This window comes from Chiloscyllium punctatum, chromosome 46, assembly GCF_047496795.1.
Source record: "Chiloscyllium punctatum isolate Juve2018m chromosome 46, sChiPun1.3, whole genome shotgun sequence".
NCBI lineage: Eukaryota > Metazoa > Chordata > Chondrichthyes > Orectolobiformes > Hemiscylliidae > Chiloscyllium > Chiloscyllium punctatum.
In genome coordinates this window covers 17,240,863-17,249,487 of record NC_092784.1, presented here as the reverse complement: position 1 = coordinate 17,249,487, position 8,625 = coordinate 17,240,863, and the positions used below count along the sequence as shown (strand labels likewise).

General features: G+C 45.6%; 5 non-coding genes across 5 annotated transcripts; all 5 read right to left on the bottom strand.

The window, feature by feature from the left end:
- trnal-uag (transfer RNA leucine (anticodon UAG)) lies at nucleotides 1-82 on the bottom strand. The gene has a single exon. It is a non-coding gene; the product is annotated as a tRNA-Leu (tRNA).
- A 1,901-nt stretch (nucleotides 83-1,983) lies between these two features.
- trnal-uag (transfer RNA leucine (anticodon UAG)) lies at nucleotides 1,984-2,065 on the bottom strand. Its single transcript has one exon. It is a non-coding gene; the product is annotated as a tRNA-Leu (tRNA).
- Nucleotides 2,066-3,966: 1,901 nt separating this feature from the next.
- trnal-uag (transfer RNA leucine (anticodon UAG)) lies at nucleotides 3,967-4,048 on the bottom strand. Its single transcript has one exon. It is a non-coding gene; the product is annotated as a tRNA-Leu (tRNA).
- A 1,901-nt stretch (nucleotides 4,049-5,949) lies between these two features.
- trnal-uag (transfer RNA leucine (anticodon UAG)) lies at nucleotides 5,950-6,031 on the bottom strand. The gene has a single exon. It is a non-coding gene; the product is annotated as a tRNA-Leu (tRNA).
- Nucleotides 6,032-7,932: 1,901 nt separating this feature from the next.
- Nucleotides 7,933-8,014, bottom strand: trnal-uag (transfer RNA leucine (anticodon UAG)). Its single transcript has one exon. It is a non-coding gene; the product is annotated as a tRNA-Leu (tRNA).
- Between the last annotated feature and the right edge of the window lie 611 nt (nucleotides 8,015-8,625).

The window sequence follows — 8,625 nt, the reverse complement described above, 5'->3', positions numbered from 1 at the left end:
TGGCAGCGGTGGGATTCGAACCCACGCCTCTGTCGAGACTGGAGCCTAAATCCAGCGCCTTAGACCGCTCGGCCACACTACCAGCCAGCGGCGGCACACCTTTCTTGCAACTCCAATTCTGCTCCTGCATGACAACAGGTGCAAAGTCACGTGAAAAGGGTTCCATGATCCCTCTCCGACTCGCACAGCTGCTGGGATGTGCCCGTCTACAATATCAATTTCGCAGCAGATAATGATAGCCCGTCAATCCAGACAAAAATCATTGGTCAGCTGAGTCTATTTTCTCAGACTCTTTTCAGCTACAAATGTATCTGTGAGAGCGTCAGAATATATGATCGGTTATCATTTGGTCAAATTATCATGAGCTATTTGACATTACTGCAATTTCGATTCTTGCATTGCTAAATGATTTCACCCATTGCTCAAAACAGGACAACTTTCACGTTTACACGGAATATGAAGCACACCGGTCTACAGGGAAGATGCACAAAGCTGAGTAGGCCGTGTTCCACATCATACCGCGCAGCATAGTTTCAGTCACTGTGCCTGTTTTGCAGAATACGAGTCCCAAAGAATGTTCTCCACCCTAAAACCGGATTTAGCACTACAATCAGAGAACGACAGATCACATTGTAAGGATGCTCTGACCTCGGAGCCAGTTCGAGATGCCACTTTTCTTGCCTTTTTGCCTTCACCGTGCAATTCGCTGCAGAGATCTTCACACATGGATACCAACTGAGTTGGAAACCTGTGTGGGAATCGAAGATAAGCGACTCAATAAATTTTGCTAAATTCCATGGTGCGTTTTAGAAATGCAGTTTCTCTTCACCTCAATCTAAAAGGCAGTTTCTGAACATAGTAACAGAAGTCAAAAGGTAATTACCTCACCCCACCCCCACTCCGGAAGAGGTGCTAACTGCCCTTGATTGCTTTTTGTTCACGATGTGAAGAGCTCTCACGCTTGAGTCACCTTCACGTCTCTGGTTGCTGAGTGAATCACAAAAAAGGAATTTCACCAGAGCTGCAACTGCCTCCCTTCCCCACTCGCCCTCCCCGTTTACATTTTCCTGCTCGTCAGTGACTTAAAGAAAACCAAATGAAAAGCAGTCTGTGGCACAATCATTTCGACTGCTCACGGGAAAGGTAGCATTGTGAACCACTGCAGAAACGAACGATTTCCTTACTTTTGCTCCGACTGACCATACTCTGGGAAATTTTCCCAGATTCTCAGTTGAGGATTCTTGCCGCTGGAAGTTACCTCTCAAAACCTGTTAATTCGTAATGTATTGAGAGAATCGCACAACAGAAAGCATTTAACACGGAACACAAACAAAACTGGCAAACCAAATGCATTCTCAGACACAGCGAGCATGAATGCTAAATGTGAGACAGTCCGGGGGCATGAGCCATAAAGTAATCTCACAATTAACAACAGGGCAATTCCAAACTACTCTTTCAAACATACTGGAGCCTGAGTGCACCACCACTTCCCAGACAATGCCGAAAAGAGAGAAAGAAAGAATATTATAAGAATGGGTCATAAAAAATGAATTTCACCAATCACAGTCTCGATTAGATTACCTTTCCCTTCCGATGTACCCAGGACGGAAATGAAGGAAGTGGGAGAGATTCAATACCATATGACGTCGAAATTCATTGGAAGGATTTTCTCATTGGCCAGAAAACCAAATAACCACGAGTCGAGTCACCGTAGGACTTTGTTTCACAACAGCGATGAAATAACAGTCTCCATTCGGTTCCAGTAAAAAGACAACTTGTCTGGAACATAAAGCAAGAGTAGAGCTGCTTGCGATTTTTCCGCGCGAGAGGCGAACACGATCATGACAGCACAGACACGTTGGAAAAATCGGCACTTTCATTGCCCGGGAAGCAAACCTATTTGGCTTCTGTTTAAAACCGAACTGCAGCAGGGGTCGAAACAACTCTGCAGGAAGCGGCGTGGTTGGAGTTGATCAGCAGAAATGGCAGCGGTGGGATTCGAACCCACGCCTCTGTCGAGACTGGAGCCTAAATCCAGCGCCTTAGACCGCTCGGCCACACTACCAGCCAGCGGCGGCACACCTTTCTTGCAACTCCAATTCTGCTCCTGCATGACAACAGGTGCAAAGTCACGTGAAAAGGGTTCCATGATCCCTCTCCGACTCGCACAGCTGCTGGGATGTGCCCGTCTACAATATCAATTTCGCAGCAGATAATGATAGCCCGTCAATCCAGACAAAAATCATTGGTCAGCTGAGTCTATTTTCTCAGACTCTTTTCAGCTACAAATGTATCTGTGAGAGCGTCAGAATATATGATCGGTTATCATTTGGTCAAATTATCATGAGCTATTTGACATTACTGCAATTTCGATTCTTGCATTGCTAAATGATTTCACCCATTGCTCAAAACAGGACAACTTTCACGTTTACACGGAATATGAAGCACACCGGTCTACAGGGAAGATGCACAAAGCTGAGTAGGCCGTGTTCCACATCATACCGCGCAGCATAGTTTCAGTCACTGTGCCTGTTTTGCAGAATACGAGTCCCAAAGAATGTTCTCCACCCTAAAACCGGATTTAGCACTACAATCAGAGAACGACAGATCACATTGTAAGGATGCTCTGACCTCGGAGCCAGTTCGAGATGCCACTTTTCTTGCCTTTTTGCCTTCACCGTGCAATTCGCTGCAGAGATCTTCACACATGGATACCAACTGAGTTGGAAACCTGTGTGGGAATCGAAGATAAGCGACTCAATAAATTTTGCTAAATTCCATGGTGCGTTTTAGAAATGCAGTTTCTCTTCACCTCAATCTAAAAGGCAGTTTCTGAACATAGTAACAGAAGTCAAAAGGTAATTACCTCACCCCACCCCCACTCCGGAAGAGGTGCTAACTGCCCTTGATTGCTTTTTGTTCACGATGTGAAGAGCTCTCACGCTTGAGTCACCTTCACGTCTCTGGTTGCTGAGTGAATCACAAAAAAGGAATTTCACCAGAGCTGCAACTGCCTCCCTTCCCCACTCGCCCTCCCCGTTTACATTTTCCTGCTCGTCAGTGACTTAAAGAAAACCAAATGAAAAGCAGTCTGTGGCACAATCATTTCGACTGCTCACGGGAAAGGTAGCATTGTGAACCACTGCAGAAACGAACGATTTCCTTACTTTTGCTCCGACTGACCATACTCTGGGAAATTTTCCCAGATTCTCAGTTGAGGATTCTTGCCGCTGGAAGTTACCTCTCAAAACCTGTTAATTCGTAATGTATTGAGAGAATCGCACAACAGAAAGCATTTAACACGGAACACAAACAAAACTGGCAAACCAAATGCATTCTCAGACACAGCGAGCATGAATGCTAAATGTGAGACAGTCCGGGGGCATGAGCCATAAAGTAATCTCACAATTAACAACAGGGCAATTCCAAACTACTCTTTCAAACATACTGGAGCCTGAGTGCACCACCACTTCCCAGACAATGCCGAAAAGAGAGAAAGAAAGAATATTATAAGAATGGGTCATAAAAAATGAATTTCACCAATCACAGTCTCGATTAGATTACCTTTCCCTTCCGATGTACCCAGGACGGAAATGAAGGAAGTGGGAGAAATTCAATACCATATGACGTCGAAATTCATTGGAAGGATTTTCTCATTGGCCAGAAAACCAAATAACCACGAGTCGAGTCACCGTAGGACTTTGTTTCACAACAGCGATGAAATAACAGTCTCCATTCGGTTCCAGTAAAAAGACAACTTGTCTGGAACATAAAGCAAGAGTAGAGCTGCTTGCGATTTTTCCGCGCGAGAGGCGAACACGATCATGACAGCACAGACACGTTGGAAAAATCGGCACTTTCATTGCCCGGGAAGCAAACCTATTTGGCTTCTGTTTAAAACCGAACTGCAGCAGGGGTCGAAACAACTCTGCAGGAAGCGGCGTGGTTGGAGTTGATCAGCAGAAATGGCAGCGGTGGGATTCGAACGCACGCCTCTGTCGAGACTGGAGCCTAAATCCAGCGCCTTAGACCGCTCGGCCACACTACCAGCCAGCGGCGGCACACCTTTCTTGCAACTCCAATTCTGCTCCTGCATGACAACAGGTGCAAAGTCACGTGAAAAGGGTTCCATGATCCCTCTCCGACTCGCACAGCTGCTGGGATGTGCCCGTCTACAATATCAATTTCGCAGCAGATAATGATAGCCCGTCAATCCAGACAAAAATCATTGGTCAGCTGAGTCTATTTTCTCAGACTCTTTTCAGCTACAAATGTATCTGTGAGAGCGTCAGAATATATGATCGGTTATCATTTGGTCAAATTATCATGAGCTATTTGACATTACTGCAATTTCGATTCTTGCATTGCTAAATGATTTCACCCATTGCTCAAAACAGGACAACTTTCACGTTTACACGGAATATGAAGCACACCGGTCTACAGGGAAGATGCACAAAGCTGAGTAGGCCGTGTTCCACATCATACCGCGCAGCATAGTTTCAGTCACTGTGCCTGTTTTGCAGAATACGAGTCCCAAAGAATGTTCTCCACCCTAAAACCGGAGGTAGCACTACAATCCGAGAACGACAGATCACATTGTAAGGATGCTCTGACCTCGGAGCCAGTTCGAGATGCCACTTTTCTTGCCTTTTTGCCTTCACCGTGCAATTCGCTGCAGAGATCTTCACACATGGATACCAACTGAGTTGGAAACCTGTGTGGGAATCGAAGATAAGCGACTCAATAAATTTTGCTAAATTCCATGGTGCGTTTTAGAAATGCAGTTTCTCTTCACCTCAATCTAAAAGGCAGTTTCTGAACATAGTAACAGAAGTCAAAAGGTAATTACCTCACCCCACCCCCACTCCGGAAGAGGTGCTAACTGCCCTTGATTGCTTTTTGTTCACGATGTGAAGAGCTCTCACGCTTGAGTCACCTTCACGTCTCTGGTTGCTGAGTGAATCACAAAAAAGGAATTTCACCAGAGCTGCAACTGCCTCCCTTCCCCACTCGCCCTCCCCGTTTACATTTTCCTGCTCGTCAGTGACTTAAAGAAAACCAAATGAAAAGCAGTCTGTGGCACAATCATTTCGACTGCTCACGGGAAAGGTAGCATTGTGAACCACTGCAGAAACGAACGATTTCCTTACTTTTGCTCCGACTGACCATACTCTGGGAAATTTTCCCAGATTCTCAGTTGAGGATTCTTGCCGCTGGAAGTTACCTCACAAACCCTGTTAATTCGTAATGTATTGAGAGAATGGCACAACAGAAAGCATTTAACACGGAACACAAACAAAACTGGCAAACCAAATGCATTCTCAGACACAGCGAGCATGAATGCTAAATGTGAGACAGTCCGGGGGCATGAGCCATAAAGTAATCTCACAATTAACAACAGGGCAATTCCAAACTACTCTTTCAAACATACTGGAGCCTGAGTGCACCACCACTTCCCAGACAATGCCGAAAAGAGAGAAAGAAAGAATATTATAAGAATGGGTCATAAAAAATGAATTTCACCAATCACAGTCTCGATTAGATTACCTTTCCCTTCCGATGTACCCAGGACGGAAATGAAGGAAGTGGGAGAAATTCAATACCATATGACGTCGAAATTCATTGGAAGGATTTTCTCATTGGCCAGAAAACCAAATAACCACGAGTCGAGTCACCGTAGGACTTTGTTTCACAACAGCGATGAAATAACAGTCTCCATTCGGTTCCAGTAAAAAGACAACTTGTCTGGAACATAAAGCAAGAGTAGAGCTGCTTGCGATTTTTCCGCGCGAGAGGCGAACACGATCATGACAGCACAGACACGTTGGAAAAATCGGCACTTTCATTGCCCGGGAAGCAAACCTATTTGGCTTCTGTTTAAAACCGAACTGCAGCAGGGGTCGAAACAACTCTGCAGGAAGCGGCGTGGTTGGAGTTGATCAGCAGAAATGGCAGCGGTGGGATTCGAACCCACGCCTCTGTCGAGACTGGAGCCTAAATCCAGCGCCTAAGACCGCTCGGCCACACTACCAGCCAGCGGCGGCACACCTTTCTTGCAACTCCAATTCTGCTCCTGCATGACAACAGGTGCAAAGTCACGTGAAAAGGGTTCCATGATCCCTCTCCGACTCGCACAGCTGCTGGGATGTGCCCGTCTACAATATCAATTTCGCAGCAGATAATGATAGCCCGTCAATCCAGACAAAAATCATTGGTCAGCTGAGTCTATTTTCTCAGACTCTTTTCAGCTACAAATGTATCTGTGAGAGCGTCAGAATATATGATCGGTTATCATTTGGTCAAATTATCATGAGCTATTTGACATTACTGCAATTTCGATTCTTGCATTGCTAAATGATTTCACCCATTGCTCAAAACAGGACAACTTTCACGTTTACACGGAATATGAAGCACACCGGTCTACAGGGAAGATGCACAAAGCTGAGTAGGCCGTGTTCCACATCATACCGCGCAGCATAGTTTCAGTCACTGTGCCTGTTTTGCAGAATACGAGTCCCAAAGAATGGTCTCCACCCTAAAACCGGAGGTAGCACTACAATCCGAGAACGACAGATCACATTGCAAGGATGCTCTGACCTCGGAGCCAGTTCGAGATGCCACTTTTCTTGCCTTTTTGCCTTCACCGTGCAATTCGCTGCAGAGATCTTCACACATGGATACCAACTGAGTTGGAAACCTGTGTGGGAATCGAAGATAAGCGACTCAATAAATTTTGCTAAATTCCATGGTGCGTTTTAGAAATGCAGTTTCTCTTCACCTCAATCTAAAAGGCAGTTTCTGAACATAGTAACAGAAGTCAAAAGGTAATTACCTCACCCCACCCCCACTCCGGAAGAGGTGCTAACTGCCCTTGATTGCTTTTTGTTCACGATGTGAAGAGCTCTCACGCTTGAGTCACCTTCACGTCTCTGGTTGCTGAGTGAATCACAAAAAAGGAATTTCACCAGAGCTGCAACTGCCTCCCTTCCCCACTCGCCCTCCCCGTTTACATTTTCCTGCTCGTCAGTGACTTAAAGAAAACCAAATGAAAAGCAGTCTGTGGCACAATCATTTCGACTGCTCACGGGAAAGGTAACATTGTGAACCACTGCAGAAACGAACGATTTCCTTACTTTTGCTCCGACTGACCATACTCTGGGAAATTTTCCCAGATTCTCAGTTGAGGATTCTTGCCGCTGGAAGTTACCTCTCAAACCCTGTTAATTCGTAATGTATTGAGAGAATCGCACAACAGAAAGCATTTAACACGGAACACAAACAAAACTGGCAAACCAAATGCATTCTCAGACACAGCGAGCATGAATGCTAAATGTGAGACAGTCCGGGGGCATGAGCCATAAAGTAATCTCACAATTAACAACAGGGCAATTCCAAACTACTCTTTCAAACATACTGGAGCCTGAGTGCACCACCACTTCCCAGACAATGCCGAAAAGAGAGAAAGAAAGAATATTATAAGAATGGGTCATAAAAAATGAATTTCACCAATCACAGTCTCGATTAGATTACCTTTCCCTTCCGATGTACCCAGGACGGAAATGAAGGAAGTGGGAGAAATTCAATACCATATGACGTCGAAATTCATTGGAAGGATTTTCTCATTGGCCAGAAAACCAAATAACCACGAGTCGAGTCACCGTAGGACTTTGTTTCACAACAGCGATGAAATAACAGTCTCCATTCGGTTCCAGTAAAAAGACAACTTGTCTGGAACATAAAGCAAGAGTAGAGCTGCTTGCGATTTTTCCGCGCGAGAGGCGAACACGATCATGACAGCACAGACACGTTGGAAAAATCGGCACTTTCATTGCCCGGGAAGCAAACCTATTTGGCTTCTGTTTAAAACCGAACTGCAGCAGGGGTCGAAACAACTCTGCAGGAAGCGGCGTGGTTGGAGTTGATCAGCAGAAATGGCAGCGGTGGGATTCGAACCCACGCCTCTGTCGAGACTGGAGCCTAAATCCAGCGCCTTAGACCGCTCGGCCACACTACCAGCCAGCGGCGGCACACCTTTCTTGCAACTCCAATTCTGCTCCTGCATGACAACAGGTGCAAAGTCACGTGAAAAGGGTTCCATGATCCCTCTCCGACTCGCACAGCTGCTGGGATGTGCCCGTCTACAATATCAATTTCGCAGCAGATAATGATAGCCCGTCAATCCAGACAAAAATCATTGGTCAGCTGAGTCTATTTTCTCAGACTCTTTTCAGCTACAAATGTATCTGTGAGAGCGTCAGAATATATGATCGGTTATCATTTGGTCAAATTATCATGAGCTATTTGACATTACTGCAATTTCGATTCTTGCATTGCTAAATGATTTCACCCATTGCTCAAAACAGGACAACTTTCACGTTTACACGGAATATGAAGCACACCGGTCTACAGGGAAGATGCACAAAGCTGAGTAGGCCGTGTTCCACATCATACCGCGCAGCATAGTTTCAGTCACTGTGCCTGTTTTGCAGAATACGAGTCCCAAAGAATGTTCTCCACCCTAAAACCGGATTTAGCACTACAATCAGAGAACGACAGATCACATTGTAAGGATGCTCTGACCTCGGAGCCAGTTCGAGATGCCACTTTTCTTGCCTTTTTGCCTTC